Raw genomic sequence first — 23631 nt, 5'->3', positions numbered from 1 at the left:
AAATATCTACACCACTATCACTATAAACATGGAAATATCTACACCGCTTTCTGTATAAAGATGGAAATTTCTCCACAGCCATCTCTTCAAACGTGGAAATATCTACACCGCCATCTCAATAAACATGGAACTATCTATAGTGCTATCTTTATAAACATGGAAATATCTACACCACGGTCTGTATAAACATGGAAAAGTATACACCGCTATGTCTATAAACATGGAAATATCTCCACAGTCATCTGTATAAACACGGAAATATCTACACCACCATCTGTATAAACATGGAAGTATCTACACTGCCATCAGTATAAACATGGAAATATCTACACCGTCATCTGTATAAACATGGAAATATCTACACAGTCATCTGTATGAACATGGAAATTAGTACACCACCAACTGAATAAACACGGAAATATCTACACTGCCATCTGGATAAACACGGAAATGTCTACACACCCATCTCTATAAACATGGAAATATCTACATCGCTATCTGTATAAATATGGAAATAGCCACACCGCTATCTGTATAAACATGGAAATATGTACACCGCTATCTGTATAAACATGGAAATATCTACACCGCAATCTCTATAAACATGGAAATATCTACAGCACTATCTGTGTCATCATGTAAATATCTACACAGCTGTCTGTGTAAACATGCAAATATGTACACCGCTATCTGCGTGAAGATGGAAATATCTAAAACCGCAATCTGTGCAAATATGGAAATATCTACACCTCTATCTCTGTAAGCATGGAAATATCTACACCGCTATCTGTATAAACATGGAAATATCTACACCACTATCTGTATAATCATGGAAATATCTACACCACGGTCTATATAAACATGGATATATCTACAGCGCTATCTGTATAAACATGTAAATATCTACACTGCTATCTGTATAAATATGAAAGTATCTACACCACTATCTTTATAAACATGGAAATATCTACACCGCCATCTGTATATACTTGGAAATACCTACACAGTCATCTGTATAAACATGGAAATATCTACACTACCATCTGAATAAACATGGAAATATCTACACAGCCATCTCTATAAACATGGAAATATCTACACCGCTATCTCTATAAACATGGAAATAGCCACACCGCTATCTGTATAAACATGGAAATATTTACACTGCCATCTGTAAAAACATGGAAATATCTACACAGTCCTCTGTATAAACATGGAAATATCTACACCGCTATCTCTATAAACATCGAAATACCTACACCGCTATCTGTATAAACATCGAAATATCTATACTGCTATCTGCAATAATATGGAAATATCTACACTGCCATCTGTATAAAGATGGAAATATCTACACCGCGAGCAGTATAAATATGGAAATATCTACACCGCTATCTCTGTAAACATAGAAATATCTACACCGCCATCTCTATAAACATGGAAATACCTAAACGGACATCTGCATAAACATGGAAATACCTACACCACCATCTGTATAAACATGGAAATATCTACACCGCTATCTGTATAAATATGGAAATATCTACACCGCTATCTCTGTAAACAGGGAAATGTCTACACCGCTATCTGTATAAACATGGAAATATCTGCATGGCTATGTTTATAATCATGGAAATCTCTACACCGCCATCTGTATAAACATGGAAATAACTACACAGTCATCTGTATAAACATGGAAATATCTACACCACTATCTGTGTAAAGATGGAAATATCTACAATGCCATCTGTATAAACATGGATATATCTACACAGTCATCTCTATAAACATGGAAATATCTACATCGCTATCTGTATAAACATTTAAATAGCCACACCGCTATCTGTATAAACCTGGAAATATCTACACCGCTATCTGTATAAATATGGAAATATCTACACCGCTATCTTTATAAACATGGAAATATCTACACCGCCATCTATATAAACATGGAAATTGCTACACAGTCACCTATATAAACATGGAAATATCAACAGCACCATCCATATCAGCATGGAAATATCTACACAGCCATCTGTATAAACATGGAAATATCAACACCGCTATCTGTATAAACATGGAAATAGCTACAATTCTATCTTTATGCACCTGGAAATATCTACACCGCTTTCTGTATAAACATGAAAATATCTACACAGCTCTCTGTGTAAACATGGAAACATCTACATGGCTATCTATATAAAGATGGAAATATCTACACCGCTATCTGTATAAAGATGGAAATATCTACACCGCTATCTGTATAAACATGGAAATATCTGCACCGCTATCTGCATATACATGGAAATGTCTGCACTGCTATCAGTATAAACATGGAAATATCTACAAAGCTTCCTGTGTAAACATGGAAATATCTACACCGCTATCTGTGAAAACATGGAAATATATACTCCGCTATCTGTATAAACATGGAAATACCTACACCGCTATCTATATAAACATGGAAATATCTACACCGCTATCTGCTTGAACATGGAAATAACTACACTGCCATCTGTATAAAGATGGAAATATCTACAACGGGAGCAGTATAAATATGGAAGTATCTACACCGCTGTCTCTATAAACAAAGAAATATCTACTCTGACATCTATATAAACATGGAAATATCTACACCACCATCTGCATAAATATGGAAATATCTACACTGCCATCTGTATAAACATGGAAATAACTTCAACACTATCTGTGTCATAATGGAAATATCTACACAGCTGTCTGTGTAAACATGCAAATATGTACACCGCTATCTGTGTGAAGATGGAAATATCTACACCGCAATCTGTGCAAATATGGAAATATCTACACCTCTATCTCTGTAAACATGGAAATATCTACACCGCTATCTGTATAAACATGGAAATATCTACACCACTATCTTTATAAACATGGAAATCTCTACATCACGACCTGTATAAACGTGGATATATCGACACCGCTATCTGTATAAACATGGAAATATGTACACCACTATCTGTATAAATATGGAAATATCCACACCGCTATCTTTATAAACATGGAAATATCTACACCGCCATCTGTATATACATGGAAATACCTACACAGTCATCTATATAAACATGGAAATATCTACACTGCCATCTGTATAAACATGGAAATATCTTCACAGCCATCTCTATAAACATGGAAATATCTACACCACTATCTCTATAAACATGGAAATACCCACACCGCTCTCTGTATAACATAGAAATATTTACACTGCCATCTGTAAAAACATGGAAATATCTACACAGTCCTCTGTATAAACATGGAAATATCTACACCGCTATCTCTATACTCATTGAAATACCTACACCGCTTTCTGTATAAACATGGAAATATCTACACCGCTATCTGCAAGAACATGGAAATATCTACACTGCCATCTGTATAAAGATGGAAATATCTACATCACGAGCAGTATAAATATGGAAATATCTACACCGCTATCTCTATAAACATAGAAATATCTACACTGCCATCTCTATAAACATGGAAATATCTACACGGCCATCTGCATAAACATGGAAATATCTACACCACCATCTGTATAAACATAGAATTATCTACACCGCTATCTGTATAAATATGGAAATATCTACACTATCTCTGTAAACATGGAAATGTCTACACCGCTATCTGTATAAACATGGAAACCTCTACATGGCTATCTGTATAAGGATGGAAATATCTACACCGCTATCTGTATAAAGATGGAAATATCTACACCGCTATCTGTATAAACATGGAAATATCTGCACCACGATCTATATAAACATGGAAATATCTACACTGCCATTTGTATAAACATGGAAATACCTACACCGCCATCTGTATAAACATGGAAATATCTACATAGTCTTCTGTATGAACATGGAAATATGTACACCACCATCTGAATAAACAAGGAAATATCTACACAGCTATCTGTATACACATGGAAATATCTACACTGCCATCTGTATAAAGATGGAAATATCTACATTTTGAGAATTATAAACTTCGAAATATGTACACCGCTATCTGTATAAACATGGAAGTACCAACACCGCTATCTGTGTAAAAGTGGAAACATCTACACCGCTATCTATATAAACATGGAGATATCTACGCCGCTATCTCTATAAACATGGAAATATCAACACCGCTCTCTGTATATACATGGAAATATCTACACCGCTATCTCTATAAACATGGAAATATCTACACCACTATCACTATAAACATAGAAATATCTACACCGCTTTCTGTATAAAGATGGAAATTTCTCCACAGCCATCTCTTCAAACATGGAAATATCTACACCGCCATCTCCATAAACATGGAACTATCTACAGTGCTATCTGTATAAACATGGAAATACTACACCACGGTCTGTATAAACATGGAAAAGTATACACCGCTATGTCTATCAACATGGAAATACTTACACCGCTATCTCTATAAACATGGAAATATCTCCACAGTCATCTGTATAAACACGGAAATATCTACACCACCATCTGTATAAACATGGAAGTATCTACACTGCCATCAGTATAAACATGGAAATATCTACTCCGTCATCTGTATAAACATGGAAATATCTACACAGTTATCTGTATGAACATGGAAATATGTACAACACCAACTGAATAAACACGGAAATATCTACACTGCCATCTGTATACACATGGAAATATCTACACTGCCATCTGTATAAAGATGCATATATCTACACCTTGACATGTATAAACATGGAGATATCTATACCGCTATCTGTATAAACATGGAAATACCAGCAATGCTATCTGTACAAATTTGGAAACATCTACACTGCTATCTCTATATACATGGAAATACACCGCTATCTCTATAAACATGAAAATATCTACACCGCTATCTGTATAAACATGGAAATATCTACACCGCAATCTGTATAAACATGGAAATATCTACACCGCCATCTGTATAAACATGAAAATATCTACATCGCCATGAGTACAAACATGGAAATATCTACACCGCTCTCTGTAAAAACATTGAAATATCTACACGGCTAACTGTGTGAAGATGGAAATATCTACACCGCTATCTCTGTAAAGATGGAAATACCTACAACGCTATCTTTGTAAACATGGAAATATCTACACCGCCATCTGTATAAACATGGAAGTATCACCAAAGCCATCTGTATAAACATGGAAATATCTACACCTCCACATGTATAAACATGGAAATATTTACACCACGATCTCTATAAACATGGATATAACTCCACCGCTATCTGTATAAACATGGAAATATCTACAATGCCATATATATAAACATGGAAGTATCTACACTGCCATCTCTATAAAGACACAAATATCTACTCCGCGAGCTGTATACACATGGAATTACCTACACCGCTATCTGTATAAACATGGAAATACCAACACTGCTATCCGTATACGCATGGAAATATCTACACTGCTATCTGTATCAACATGGAAATATCTACAACGCTATCCCTATAAACATGGAAATACCTACACCGCTATCTCTATAAACATGAAAATATCTACACCGCTATATCTATAAACATGGAAATATATACACCATCTCTATAAACATGGAAATATCTACACCTCCATCTGTGTAAACATGGAAATATCTACACTGCCCTCTGTAGAAAGATGGAAATATCTACACGGCGATCTGTACAAATATGGAAATATCTACACAGCTATCTGTATAAACATGGAAATATCTACAGCGCTATGTGTATCAACAAGGAAATATCTAAACCACTATCTCTATAAACATGGAAATATCTACACTGCCATCTGTAGAAAGATGGAAATATCTACACCACGATCTGTTTTAACATGGAAATATCTACACCACTATCTGTAAAAACTTGGAAATATCGACACTGCCATCTTTATAAACATGGAAATACCTACACAGCCATCCCTATAAACATGGAAGTATCTACATCGCTATCTGTATAAACATGGAAATAGCCACACCGCTATCTGTATAAACATGGAAATATCAATACTGCTCTCTGTATAAACATGGATGTATCTACACCGCAATCTGTATAAACATGGAAATATCTACAACACTATCTCTGTCAACATGGAAATATCTACACAGCTGTCTGTGTAAACATGCAAATATGTACACCGCTATCTGTGTGAAGATGGAAATATCTACACCGAAATCTGTGCAAATATGGAAATACCTACACCTCTATCTCTGTAAACATGGAAATATCTTCACCGCTATCTGTATAAACATGGAAATATCTACACCACTATCTGTATAAACATGGAAATATCTACACCGCGATCTGTATCAACATGGATATATCTACAACGCTATCTGAATCAACAGGGAAATATCTACACCGCTATCTGTATAAATATGGAAATATCTACACCGCTATCTTTATAAACATGGAAATATCTACACCGCCATCTGTATAGACATGGAAATACCTACACAGTCATCTCTATAAACATGGAAATATCTATACCACTATCTGTATAAACATGGAAATATCTACACTGCCATCTGTATAAACGTGGAAATATCTACACAGCCATCTCCATAAACATGGAAATATCTACACCGCTATCTCTATAAACATGGAAAGAGCCAAACCGCTACCTGTATAAACATGGAAATATCTACACCGCCATCTGTAAAAACATGGAAATATCTACACAGTCATCTGTATAAACTTGGAAATATCTACACCACCATCTCTATAAACATGGAAATACCTACACCGCTAATTGTATCAACATGGAAATATCTACACCGCTAACTGCATGGACATGGAAATAACTACACTGCCATCTGTATAAAGATGGAAATATCTACAACGCGAGCAGTATAAATATGGAAGTATCTACACCGCTATCTCTATAAACATAGAAATTTCTACTCTTCCATCTCTATAAACATGGAAATTTCTACACCGCCATCTGCATAAACATGGAAATATCTACACCGCCATCTGTATAAACATGGAAATATCCACACCCCTAACTGTATAAATACGGAAATATCTACACAGCTATCTCTATAAACATGGAAACGTCTACACCGCTATGTGTATAAACATGGAAATATCTACATGGCTTTCTCTATAAACATGGAAATATCTACACCACCATCTGTATAAACATGGAAATAACTACACAGTCATCTGTATAAACATGGAAATATCTACACCACTATCTGTAAAAACATGGAAATATCGACACCGCCATCTGTATAAACATGGAAATATCTACACAGCCATCTCTATGAACAGGGAAATATCTACAATGCAATCTGCATAAACATGGAAATAGCCACACCGCTATCTGTATAAACATGGAAATATCTACACCGCTATCTGTATAAACATGGAAATATCTACTACGCTATCTTTATAAACATGGAAATATCTACACCACTATCTGTACAAACATGGAAATATCTACAACACTATCTGTGTCATCATGGAAATATATACAGAGCTGTCTCTGTAAACATGCAAATATGTACACCGCTATCTGTGTGAAGATGGAAATATCTACACCGCAACAATTGCAAATATGGAAATATCTACACCGCCATCTGTATAAACATGGAAATATCTACACTTCTCTCTGTATAAATATGGAAATATCTACACACCCATCTCTATAAACATGGAAATGTCTACATAGCTATCTGTATATACATGGAAATAGCCACACCGCTATCTGTATAAACAAGGAAATATCTACACCGCTATCCGTATAAACACGGAAATATCTACACTGCTCTCTTTATACACATGGAAATATATACACCGCAATCTGTATAAACATGGAAACATCTACAACACTATCTGTGTCAACATGGAAATATCTACACAGCTGTCTGTGTAAACATGCAAATATGTACACCGCTATCAGTGTGAAGATGGAAATAACTACACCGCAATTTGTACAAATATGGGAATATCTTCACCTCTATCTCTGTAAACATGGAAATATCTACACCGCTATCTGTATAAACAAGGAAATATCTACACCACGATCTCTATAAACATGGAAATATCTACACCACGATCTTTATAAACATGGATATATCTACACCACTATCTGTACAAACATGAAAATATCTACACCGCTATCTGAATAAATATGGAAATATCTACACCGCTATCGTTATAAACATGGAAATATCTACACAGCCATCTGTATATACATGGAAATACCTACACAGTCATCTGTATAAAAATGGAAATATCTATACCACTATCTCTATAAACATGGAAATATCTACTCTGCCTTCTGTATAAACATGGAAATATCTACACAGCCATCTCTATAAACATGGAAATATCTACACCGCTATCTCTATAAACAAGGAAACAGCGACACCACTATCTGTATAAACATCGAAATATTTACATTGCCATCTGTAAAAACATGGAAATATCTCCAAATTCCTCTGTATAATCATGGAAATATCTACACCGCTATCTCTATAAACATCGAAATACCTACACCGCTATCTGTATAAACATGGAAATATCTACACTGACATCCGTATAAACATGGAAATATCTACACACACATCCCTATAAACATGGAAATATCTACATCGCTATCTGTATAAACAAGGAAATATCTACACCACGATCTGTATAAACATGGAAATATCTACACCACGATCTGTATAAACATGGATCTATCTACACCGCTATCTGTATAAACATGGAAATATCCACACCGCTATCTGTATAAATATGGAAATATCTACACCGCTATCTTTATAAACATGTAAATATCTACACAGCCATCTGTATATACATGGAAATACCTACACAGTCATCTGTATAAACATGGAAATATCTATACCACTATCTCAATAAACATGGTAATATCTACTCTGCCTTCTGTATAAACATGGAAATATCCACACAGCCATCTCTATAAACATGGAAATACCTACACCGCTATCTGTATAAACATGGATATATCTACACCGCTATCTGCATGAACATGGAAATAACTACAGTTCCATCTGGACAAAGATGGAAATACCTACACAGGGAGCAGTATAAGTATGGAAGTATCTACACCGCTATCTCTATAAACAAAGAAATATCTACTCTGCCGTCTATATAAACATGGAAATATCTACACCGTCATCTGCATAAACATGGAAATATCTACACCGCCATCTATATAAACATGGAAATGTCTACACCGCTATCTGCATAAACATGGAAATATCTACATGGCTATCTCTATATACATGGAAATATATACACCGCCATCTGTATAAACATGGAAATAACTACACAGTCATCTGTATAAACATGGAAATACCTACACCACTATCTGTAAAATCATGGAAATATGGACACTGCCATCTTTATAAACATGGAAATGTCTACACAGCCATCTGTATAAACATGGAAATATCTACATCGCTATCTGTATAAACATGGAAATAGCCACACCGCTATCTGTATAAACATGGAAATATCTACACCGCTCTCTGTGGAAACATGGAAATATCTACACAGTCATCTGTATGAACATGGAAATATCTACAACGCTATCTCTATAAACATGGTAATATCTACACCGCTATCTGTATAAACATGGAAATATCTACACTGCTATCTGCATGAACATGGAAATAACTACACTGCCATCTGTATAAAGATGGAAATATCTACACTGCGAGCAGTATAAGTATGGAAGTATCCACACCGCTATTTCTATAAACATAGAAATGTCTAATCTGCCATCTCTATAAACATGGAAATTTCTACACTGCCATCTGCATAAACATGGAAATATCTACAACACCATCTGTATAAACATGAAAATATCTACACTGCTATCTGTATAAATATGGAAATATCTACACACCCATCTCTATAAACATGGAAATGTCTACATCGTTATCTGTATAAACGTGGAAATAGCCACAACGCTATCTGTATAAACATGGAAATATCTACACTGCTATCTCTATAAACATGGAAATATCTACACCGCAATCTGTATAAACATGGAAATATCTACAACACTATCTGTGTCAACATGGAAATATCTACACAGCTGTCTGTGTAAACATGCAAATATGTACACCGCTATCTGTGTGAAAATGGAAATATCTACACCGCAATTTGTGCAAATATGGAAATATCTTCACCTCTATCTCTGTAAACATGGAAATATCTACACCGCTATCTGTATAAACAAGGAAATATCTACACCACGATCTGTATAAACATGGAAATATCTACACCACGATCTGCATAAACATGGATATATCTACACCGCTATCTGTATAAACATGGTAATATCTACACTTCTCTCTGTATAAATATGCAAATATCTACACCGCTATCTTTATAAACATGGAAATATCTGCACAGCCATCTGTATTAACATGGAAATATCTACACCGCTATCTGTATAAACATGGAAATATCTACACCGCAATCTGCATATACATGGAAATATCTACAACACTATCTGTGTCAACATGGAAATATCTACACAGCTGTCGTTGTAAACACTGAAATATGTTCACCGCTATCTCTTTGAAGATGGAAATGTCTGCACCGCAATCTGTGAAAATATGGAAATATCTGCACCTGTATCTCTGTAAACATGCAAATACCTACACCGCTATCTGTAAAACATGGAAATATCTACACCACTATCTGTATAATCATGGAAATATCTACACCACGATCTGTATAAACATGGATATATCTACACCACTATCTGTATAAACATGGAAATATCTACACTGCCATCTGTATTAACATGGAAATATCTACGCAGCCATCTCTATAAACATGGAAATATCTACGCCGCTATCTCTATACACATGGAAATAACCACATCGCTATCTGTATAAACATGGAAATATTTACACTGCCATCTGTAAAAACATTGAAATATCTACACCGTCCTCTGTATGAACATGGAAATATCTACACCACTATCTCTGTAAACATGGGAATACCTACACCACTATCTGTATAAACATGGAAATACCTACACCGCTATCTGCAAGAACATGGAAATACCTACACAGTCATCTGTATAAACATGGAAACATCTACATCACTATCTGTATAAACATGGAAATATCTACACTGCCTTCTGTATAAACATGGAAATATCTACACAGCCATCTCTATAAACATGGAAATATCTACACCGCTATCTCTATAAACATGGAAATAGCCACACCGCTACCTGTATAAACATGGAAATATCTACAACGCTATCTGCATGAACATGGAAATAACTACACTGCCATCTGTATAAATATGGAAATATCTACACCGCGAGCAGTATATGTATGGAAGTATCTACACCGCTATCTCTATAAACATAGAAACATCTACACTGTCATAACTATAAACATGGAAATATCTACACCGCAATCTGCATAAACATGGAAATATCTACACCGCCATCTGTATAAACATGGAAATAACTACACAGTCAGCTGTATAAAGATGGAAATATGTACACCGCTATCTGTAAAAACATGGAAATATCTACACTGCCATCTGTATAAACATGGAAATATCTACATGGATATCTCTATAAACATGGAAATATCTACACCGCCATCTATAAAAACATGGAAATAACTGCGCAGTAAGCTGTATAAAAATTGAAACATCTACACCACTATCTGTAAAAACCTGGAAATATCTACACTGCCATCTGTATAAACATGGAAATATCTACACAGCCATCTCTATAAACATGGAAATATCTGCATCACTATCTGTATAATCATGGAAATATCTACACCACGATCTGTATAAACATGGATATATCTACACCACTATCTGTATAAACATGGAAATATCTACACCGCTATCTGTATAAATCTGGAAATATCTACACCGCTATCTTTATAAACATGGAAATATCTACACCTCCATATATATATACATGGAAATACCTACACAGTCATCAGTATAAACATGGAAATATCTACACTGCCATCTGTATTAACATGGAAATATCTACGCAGCCATCTCTATAAACATGGAAATATCAAACCCGCTATCTCTATAAACATGGAAATAACCACATTGCTATCTGTATAAACGTGGAAATATTTACACTGCCATCTGTAAAAACATTGAAATATCTACACCGTCCTCTGTATGAACATGGAAATATCTACACCACTCTCTCTATGAACATGGAAATACCTACACCATTATCTGTATAAATATGGAAATACCTACACCGCTATCTGCAAGAACATGGAAATGCCTACACAGTCATCTGTATAAACATGGAAATATCTACACTGCCATCTGTATAAACATGGAAATATCTACATGGCTATCTCTATAAACATGGAAATATCTACACCGCCATCTGTAAAAACATGGAAATAACTACGCAGTCAGCTGTATAAAGATGGAAATATCTACACCGCTATCTGTAAAAACGTGGAAATATCTACACTGCCATCTGTATAAACATGGAAATATCTATACCAGTATCTGTATAAACATGGAAATATCTACACTGCCATCTGTACAAACATGGAAATATCTTCACAGCCATCTCTATAAACATGGAAATATCTACACCGCTATCTCTATAAACCTGGAAATAGCCACATCGCTATCAGTATAAACATGGAAATATCTACACCGCCATTTGTAAAAACATGGAAATATCTACACAGTCATCTGTATTAACATGGAAATATCTGCACCGCTATCTCTATAAACATGGAAATATCTATACCGCTAATCTGTATAAACATGGAAATATCTACACCGTGGTCTGCATGAACATGGAAATACCTACACTGCCATCTGTATAAGGATGGAAATATCTACACCGCGAGCAGTATAAATATGTATATATCTACACCGGTATCTCTATAAACATAGAAATATCTACACTGCCATCTCTATAAACATGGAAATATCTACACCGCCATCTGCATAAACATGGAAATATCTACACCGCCATCTGTATAAACATGGAAATATCTACACCGCAATCTGTATAAATATGCAAATATCTACACAACGATCTCTATAAACATGGAAATGTCTACACCGCTATCTGTATAAACATGGAAATATCTACATGGCTATCTCTATAAACATGGAAATATCTACACCAACATCTGTATAAACATGGAAATAACTACACAGTCATCTGCATAAACATGGAAATATCTACACCACTACCTGTATAAACATGGAAATATCTACACTGCGATCTGTATAAACATGGAAATATCTACACAGCCATCTCTATAAACATGGAAATATCTACAACGCTATCTGTATAAACATGGAAATATCTACACTGCTATCTTTGTAATCATGGAAATATCTACACAACAATCTGTATAAACATGGAAATATCTACCACGTTATCTGTGTCAACATGGAAATATATACACAGCTGTCTGTGAAAACGTGCAAATATGTACACCGCTATCTGTGTGAAGATGGAAATATCTACACCGCAATCTGTGCCAATATGGAAATATCTACACCTCTATCTCTGTAAACATGGAAATATCTACACCGCTCTCTGTTTAAACATGGAAATAACTACACCACTATCTGTATAAACATGGAAATATCTACACCACGATCTGTATAAACATGGATATATCTACACCGCTATCTGTATAAACATGAAATTATCTACACCGCTCTCTGTATAAATATGGAAATATCTACACCGCTATCTTTATAAACATGGAAATATCTACACCGCCATCAGTATATACATGGAAATAACTACACAGTCATCTGTATAAACATGGAAATATCTACACTGCCATCTGTATAAACATGGAAATATATACACAGCCATCTCTATAAACATGGAAATATCTACACCGCTATCTCTATAAACATGGAAATAGCCACACCGCTATCTGTATATACCTGGAAATATTTACACTGACATCTGTAAAAACATGGAAATATCTACACAGCCCTATGTATAAACATGGAAATATCTACACCGCTATCTCTATAAAGATGGAAATACCTACACCACTATCTGTATAAGCATGGAAATATCTACACCGCTATCTGCAAGAACATGGAAATACCTACACTGCCCTCTGTATAAATATGGAAATATCTACACCGTGAACAGTATAAATATGGAAATATCTACACCGCTATCTCTGTAAACAGAAATATCTATACTGCCATCTCTATAAACATGGAAATATCTACACGGCCATCTGCATAAACATGGAAATATCTACACCGCCATCTCTACAAACATGGAAATATCTACACCGCTATCTGTATAAATATGCAAATATCTACAACGCTATCTCTGTAAACATGGAAATGTCTACACCGCTATCTGTATAAACATGGAAATATCTACATGGCTATCTCTATAAACATGGAAATATCTACACTACCATGTGTATAAACATGGAAATAACTTCACAGTCATCTGTATAAACATGGAAATATCTACACCACTATCTCTATAAACATGAAATTACCTACACTGCCATCTGTATAAACATGGAAATGTCTACACAGCCATCTCTATAAACATGCAAATATCTACATCGCTCTCTGTATAAACATGGAAATAGCCACACCGCTATCTGTATAAACATGGAAATATCTACACCGCTATCTGTATAAACATGGAAATATCTACACCGCTATCTTTATAAACATGGAAATATCTACACCGCAATCTGAATAAACATGGAAATATCTACAACACTATCTGTGTAAATATGGAAATATCTACACAGCTGTCTCTGTAAACATGCAAATATGTACACCGCTCTCTGTGTGAAGATGGAAATATCTACCCCGCAATCTGCGCAAATATGAAAATACCTACACGTCTATCTCTGTAAACATGGAAATATCTACACCACTATCTGTATAAACATGAAAATATCTACACCACTATCTGTATAAACATGGAAATATCTACACCGCGATCTGTATAAACTTGGAAATATCTACACCGCTATCTGTATAAATATGGAAAAATCTACACCGCTATGTTTATAAACAGGGAAATATCTACACCGCTCTCTGTATATACATGGAAATACTTACACAGTCATCTGTATAAACATGGAAATATCTATACCACTATCTGTATAAACATGGAAATATCTACACTGCCATCTGTATAAACATGGAAATATCTACACAGCCATCTGTATAAACATGGAAAGATCTACACCGCTATCTCTATAAACATGGAAATAGCCACACCGCTACCTGTATAAACATGGAAATATCTACACCACCATCTCTAAAAACATGGAAATATCTACACAGTCATCTGTATAAACATGGAAATATCTACACCGCTATCTCTATAAACATGGAAAACCTACACTGCTATCTGTATAAACATGGAAATATCTACACCACTATCTGCATGAACATGGAAATAACTACACTGTCATCTGTATAAAGATGGAAATATCTACTCCACGAGCAGTATAAGTATGGAAATATCTACACCGCTATCTCTATAAAGATGGAAATACCTACACCACTATCTATATAAGCATGGAAATATCTACACCGCTATCTGCAAGAACATGGAAATATCTACACTGCCCTCTGTATAAATATGGAAATATCTACACCGTGAGCAGTATAAATATGGAAATATCTACACCGCTATCTCTGTAAACATAGAAATATCTATACTGCCATCTCTATAAACATGGAAATATCTACACGGCCATCTGCATAAACATGGAAATATCTACACCGCCATCTCTACAAACATGGAAATATCTACACCGCTATCTGTATAAATATGCAAATATCTACAACGCTATCTCTGTAAACATGGAAATGTCTACACCGCTATCTGTATAAACATGGAAATATCTACATGGCTATCTCTATAAACATGGAAATATCTACACTACCATGTGTATAAACATGGAAATAACTTCACAGTCATCTGTATAAACATAGAAATATCTACACCACTATCTCTATAAACATGAAATTACCTACACTGCCATCTGTATAAACATGGAAATGTCTACACAGCCATCTCTATAAACATGCAAATAACTACATCGCTCTCTGTATAAACATGGAAATAGCCACACTGCTATCTGTATAAACATGGAAATATCTACACCGCTATCTGTATAAACATGGAAATATCTACACCGCTATCTTTATAAACATGGAAATATCTACACCGCAATCTGAATAAACATGGAAATATCTACAACACTATCTGTGTAAATATGGAAATATCTACACAGCTGTCTCTGTAAACATGCAAATATGTACACCGCTCTCTGTGTGAAGATGGAAATATCTACCCCGCAATCTGCGCAAATATGGAAATACCTACACCTCTATCTCTGTAAACATGGAAATATCTACACCACTATCTGTATAAACATGAAAATATCTACCCCACTATCTGTATAAACATGGAAATATCTACACCGCGATCTGTATAAACATGGAAATATCTACACCGCTATCTGTATAAATATGGAAAAATCTACACCGCTATCTTTATAAACAGGGAAATATCTACACCGCTCTCTGTATATACATGGAAATACTTACACAGTCATCTGTATAAACATGGAAATATCTATACCACTATCTGTATAAACATGGAAATATCTACACTGCCATCTGTATAAACATGGAAATATCTACACAGCCATCTGTATACACATGGAAAGATCTACACCGCTATCTCTATAAACATGGAAATAGCCACACCGCTACCTGTATAAACATGGAAATATCTACACCACCATCTCTAAAAACATGGAAATATCTACACAGTCATCTGTATAAACATGGAAATATCTACACCGCTATCTCTATAAACATGGAAAACCTACACTGCTATCTGTATAAACATGGAAATATCTACACCACTATCTGCATGAACATGGAAATAACTACATTGTCATCTGTATAAAGATGGAAATATCTACACCACGAGCAGTATAAGTATGGAAATATCTACACCGCTATCTCTATAAAGATGGAAATACCTACACCACTATCTGTATAAGCATGGAAATATCTACACCGCTATCTGCAAGAACATGGAAATATCTACACTGCCCTCTGTATAAATATGGAAATATCTACACCGTGAGCAGTATAAACAAGGAAATATCTACACCGCTATCTCTATAAACATAGAAATATCTTCACCGCCATCTCTATACACATGAAAATATCTACACGGCCATCTGCATAAACATGGAAATATCTACACCACCATCTGTATAAACATAGAAGTATGTACACCGCTATCTGTATAAATATGGAAATATCTAAACCGCTATCTCTGTAAACATGGAAATGTCTACACCGCTATCTGTATAAACATGGAAATAGCCACACCGCTATCTGTATAAACATGGAAATATCTGCACCGATAACTGTATAAACATGGAAATATCTACACCGCTATGTTTATAAACATGGAAATAACTACACCGCAATCTATATAATCATGGAAATATCTAAAACAGTATCTGTGTCAACATGGAAGTATCTACACATCTGTCTGTGTAAACATGCAAATATGTACACCGCTATCTGCGTGAAGATGGAAATATCTACACCGCTATCTCTGTAAACATGGAAATGTCTACACCGCTATATGTATAAACAGGGAAATATCTACACCAATATCTGTATAATCATGGAAATATCTACACCACGATCTGTATAAACATGGATATATCTACACCGCTATCTGTATAAACAGGGAAATATCTACACCGCTATCTGTATAAATCTGGAAATATCTACACCGCTATCTTTATGAACATGGAAATATCTACACTGCCATCTGTATATACATGGAAATACCTACACAGTCATCTGTATAAACATGCAAATATCTATACCACTATCTGTATAAACATGAAAATATCTACACTGCCATCTGTATAAACATGGAAATATCTAGACAACCATCTCTATAAACATGGAAATATTTACACACCTATCTCTATCAACATGGAAATAGCCACACCGCTATCTGTATAAACATGGAAATATCTACCCCGCCATCTGTAAAAACATAGATATACCTACACAGTCATCAGAATAAACATGGAAATACCTACACCGCTATGTCTATAAACACGGAAATGTCTACACCGCTATCTGTATGAACATGGAAATATCTACATGGCTATCTCTATAAACATGGAAATATCTACACCGCTATCTCTATAAACATGGAAATAGCCACACCTCTATCTGTATAAACATGGAAATATTTACACTGACATCTGTAAAAACATGGAAATATCTACACAGTCCTCTGTATAAACATGGAAATGTCTACACCGCTATCTCTATACACATTGAAATAACTACACCGCTTTCTGTGTAAACATGGAAATATCTACGCCGCTATCTGCAAGAACATGGAAATATCTACACTGCCATCTGTATAAAGATGGAAATATCTACACCACGAGCAGTATAAATATGGAAATATCTACACCGCTATCTCCATAAACATAGAAATATCTACACCGCCATCTCTATAAACATGGAAATATCTACACGGCCATCTGTATAAACATGGAAATATCTACACCACCATCTGTATAAAGATAGAATTATATACACCGCTATCTGTATAAATATGGAAATATCTACAACGCTATCTCTGTAAACATAGAAATGCCTACACCGCTATCAGTATAAACATGGAAATATCTACATGGCTATCTCTATAAACATGGAAATATCTACACCACCGTCTGTATAAACATGGAAATAACTACACAGTCATCTGTATAAACATGGAAATATCTACACCACTGTCTGTGTATACATGGAAATATCTATACTGCCATGTGTATAAACATGGAAATATCTACACAGTCAACTCTACAAACATGGAAACATCTACATCGCTATCTGTATAAACATGGAAATACCCACATCGTTATCTGTATAAACATGGTAATATCTACACCGCTATCTATATAAACATGGAAATATCTACACCGCTATCTTTATAAACATGGAAATATCTACACCGCGATCTGTATAAACATGGAAATATCTACAACAGTATCTGTGTCAACATGGAAATATCTACACAGCTGTCTCTGTAAACATGCAAATATGTACACCGCTATCTGTGTGAAAATGGAAATATCTACACCGCAATCTTTGCAAATATGGAAATATCTACACGTCTATCTCTGTAAACAAACATGGAAATATCTACACCGCTATCCCTATAAACATGGAAATATCTACACCGCTTTCTGTATAAAGATGGAAATTTCCACACCGCCATCTCTATAAACATGGAAATATCTACACTGCCTTCTCTATAATCATGGAAATAACTACACCGCCATCTGTATAATCATTGAAATATCTACACTATGATCTCTATAAACATGGAAATATCTACAACACTATCTCTATAACCATGGAAATACCTACACCGCTAACTGTATAAACATGGAAGTATCTACACTGCTATCTGTATAAATTTGGAAATATCTACACCGCTATCTCCATAAACATGGAAATATCTGCACCGCTATCTGTATAAACATAGAAATATCTACGCCACTATCTCTGTAAACATGCAAATATCTACACCGCCATCTATATAAACATGGAAATTCCTACACAGTCACCTGTATAAACATGGAAATATCTACACCACATTCCATATCAGCATGGAAATATCTATACAGCCATCTGTATAAGCATGGAAATATCAACACCGCTATCTGTATTAACATGGAAATATCTAAAATTCTATCTTTATGCACCTGGAAATATCTACACCGCTATCCCAACAAACATGGAAATATCAAGACCGCTATCTGTATAAACATGGAAATAACTACACCACTATCTGTGTTAACATGGAAATATGTACACCGCAATCTGTATGACGATGGAAATATCTACACCGCTATCTGTACAAAGACAGAAATATCTACACCGCGATCTGTATAAACATGGAAATATCTACACCGCTATCTTTATAAACATGGAAATAACTACACTGCTATCTCTATAAACATGGAAATATCAACACCGTCATCTTTATAAACATGAAAATATCTACACAGTCATCTGTATAAACATGGAAATATCTACACCACCATCTCTATAAACATGAAAATATCTACACCGCCATCTGTCTACACATGGAAATATCTACACAGGCATCTGTAGAAACATGGAAATGTCTACACCGCTATCTCTATAAACATGGAAAGAGCCACACCGCTACCTGTATAAACATGGAAATATCTACACCGATATCTGTAAAAACATGGAAATATCTACACAGTCATCTGTATGAACTTGGAAATACCTACACAACCATCTCTATAAACATGGAAATACCTACACCGCTAATTGCATAAACATGGAAATATCTACACCGCTAACTTCATGGACAAGGAAATAACTACACTGCCACCTGTATAAAGATGGAAATATCTACACCGCGAGCAGTATAAATATGGAAGTATCTACACCTCTATCTCTATAAACATAGAAATTTCTACTATTCCAACTCTATAAACATGGAAATTTCTACACCGCCATCTGTATAAACATGGAAATATCCACACCGCTAGTTGTATAAATACGGAAATATCTACACAGCTATCTCTATAAACATGGAAATGTCTACACCGCTATGTGTATAAACATGGAAATATCTACGTGGCTTTCTCTACAAACATGGAAATATCTACACCGCCATCTGTATAAACATGGAAATAACTACACAGTCATCTGTATAAACATGGAAATATCTACACCACTATCTGTTAAAACATGGAAATATCGACACCGCCATCTGTATAAACATGGAAATATCTACACAGCCATCTCTATAAACATGGAAATATCTACAACGCTATCTGTATAAACATGGAAATAGCCACACCGCTATCTGTATAAACATGGAAATATCTACACCGCTATCTGTATAAACATGGAAATATCTACAACGCTATCTTTATAAACATACAAATATCTACACCACTATCTGTACAAACATGGAAATATCTACAACACTATCTGTGTCATCATGGAAATATCTACAGAGCTGTCTGTGTAAACCTGCAAATATGTACACCGCTATCTGTGTGAAGATGGAAATATCTACAGTGCAATCTGTGCAAATATGGAAATACCTACACCTCTATCTCTGTAAACATGGAAATATCTACACCGCTATCTGTATAAACATGGAAATACCTACACAGCCATCTGTACCAACATGGAAATATCTACACCGCTATCTCTATAAACATGGAAATAGCCACACCGCTACCACTATAAACATGGAAATATCTACACCGCCATCTGTAAAAACATGGAATTATCTACACAGTCTTCTGTATAAAGTTAGAAATATCTACACCGCAATCACTTTAAACATGGAAATATCTACACCGCTATCTGTATAAACATGGAAATATCTACACGGCTATCTGCATGAACATGGAAATATCTACACCGCCATCTGTCTAAACATGGAAATATCCACACTGCTATCTGTATAAATATGGAAATATCTACACAGCTATCTCTATAAACATGGAAATGCCTTCACCGCTATCTGTTTAAACATGGAAATACCTATATGGCTATCTTTATAAACATGGAAATATATACACAGCCATCTGTATAAACATGGAAATAACTACACAGTCATCTCTATAAACATGGAAATATCTACACCACTATCTGTAAAAACATGGAAATATCGACACTGCCATCTTTATAAACATGGAAATATCTACACAGCCATCTCTATAAACATGGAAGTATCTACATCGCTATCTGTATAAACATGGAAATAGCCACACCGCTATCTGTATAAACATGGAAATATCAATACTGCTCTCTGTATAAACATGGATATATCTACACCGCAATCTGTATAAACATGGAAATACCTACAACACTATCTGTGTCAACATGGAAATATCTACACAGCTGTCTGTGTAAACATGCAAATATGTACACCGCTATCTGTGTGAAGATGGTAATATCTACACCGAAATCTGTGCAAATATGGAAATACCTACACCTCTATCTCTGTAAACATGGAAATATCTACACCGCTATCTGTATAAACATGGAAATATCTACACCACTATCTGTACAAACATGGAAATATCTACACCGCGATCTGTATCAACATGGATATATCTACAACGCTATCTGAATCAACATGGAAATATCTACACCGCTATCTGTATAAATATGGAAATATCTACACCGCTATCTTTATAAACATGGAAATATCTACACCGCCATCTGTATATACATGGAAATACCTACACAGTCATCTCTATAAACATGGAAATATCAATACCACTATCTGTATAAACATGGAAATATCTACACTGCCATCTGTATAAACATGGAAATATCTACACAGCCATCTCCATAAACATGGAAATATCTACACCGCTATCTCTATAAACATGGAAAAAGCCACACCGCTACCTGTATAAACATGGAAATATCTACACCGCCATCTGTAAAAACATGGAAATATCTACACACTCATCTGTATGAACATGGAAATATCTACACCGCTATCTCTATAAACATGCAAATTCCTACACCGCTATCTGTATAAACATGGAAATATCTACACTGCTATCTGCATGAACATGGAAATAACTACACTGCCATCTGTATAAACATGGAAATATCTATACTGTGAGCAGTATAATTATTGACGTATCTACACCGCTATTTCTATAAACATAGAAATGTCTACTCTGCCATCTCTATGAACATGGAAATTTCTACACCGCCAACTGCATAAACATGGAAATAGCTACAACGCCATCTGTATAAACATGGAAATATCTACACTGCTCTCTGTATAAATATGGAAATATCTACACACCCATCTCTATAAACATGGAAATGTCTACATCGCTATCTGTATATACATGGAAATAGCCACACCGCTATCTGTAAACATAGAAATATCTACACCGCTATCTGTATAAACATGGAAATATCTACACCGCTCTCTTTATAAACATGGAAATATCTACACCGCAATCTGTATAAACATGGAAACATCTACAACACTATCTGTGTCAACATGGAAATATCTACACAGCTGTCTGTGTAAACATGCAAATATGTACACCGCTATCAGTGTGAAGATGGAAATATCTACACCGCAATTTGTACAAATATGGAAATATCTTCACCTCTATCTCTGTAAACATGGAAATATCTACACCGCTATCTGTATAAACAAGGAAATATCTACACCACGATCTGTATAAACATGGAAATATCTACACCACGATCTTTATAAACATGGATATATCTACACCGCTATCTGTATAAACATGAAAATATCTACACTGCTATCTGAATAAATATGGAAATATCTACACCGATATCTTTATAAACATGGAAATATCTACACAGCCATCTGTATATACATGGAAATACCTACACAGTCATCTGTATAAACATGGAAATATCTATACCACTACCTCTATAAACATGGAAATATCTACTCTGCCTTCTGTATAAAC

This window comes from Pan troglodytes, chromosome 20, assembly GCF_028858775.2.
Source record: "Pan troglodytes isolate AG18354 chromosome 20, NHGRI_mPanTro3-v2.0_pri, whole genome shotgun sequence".
Classification (NCBI taxonomy): Eukaryota; Metazoa; Chordata; class Mammalia; order Primates; family Hominidae; genus Pan; species Pan troglodytes.
This window is presented reverse-complemented; position numbering follows the sequence as displayed.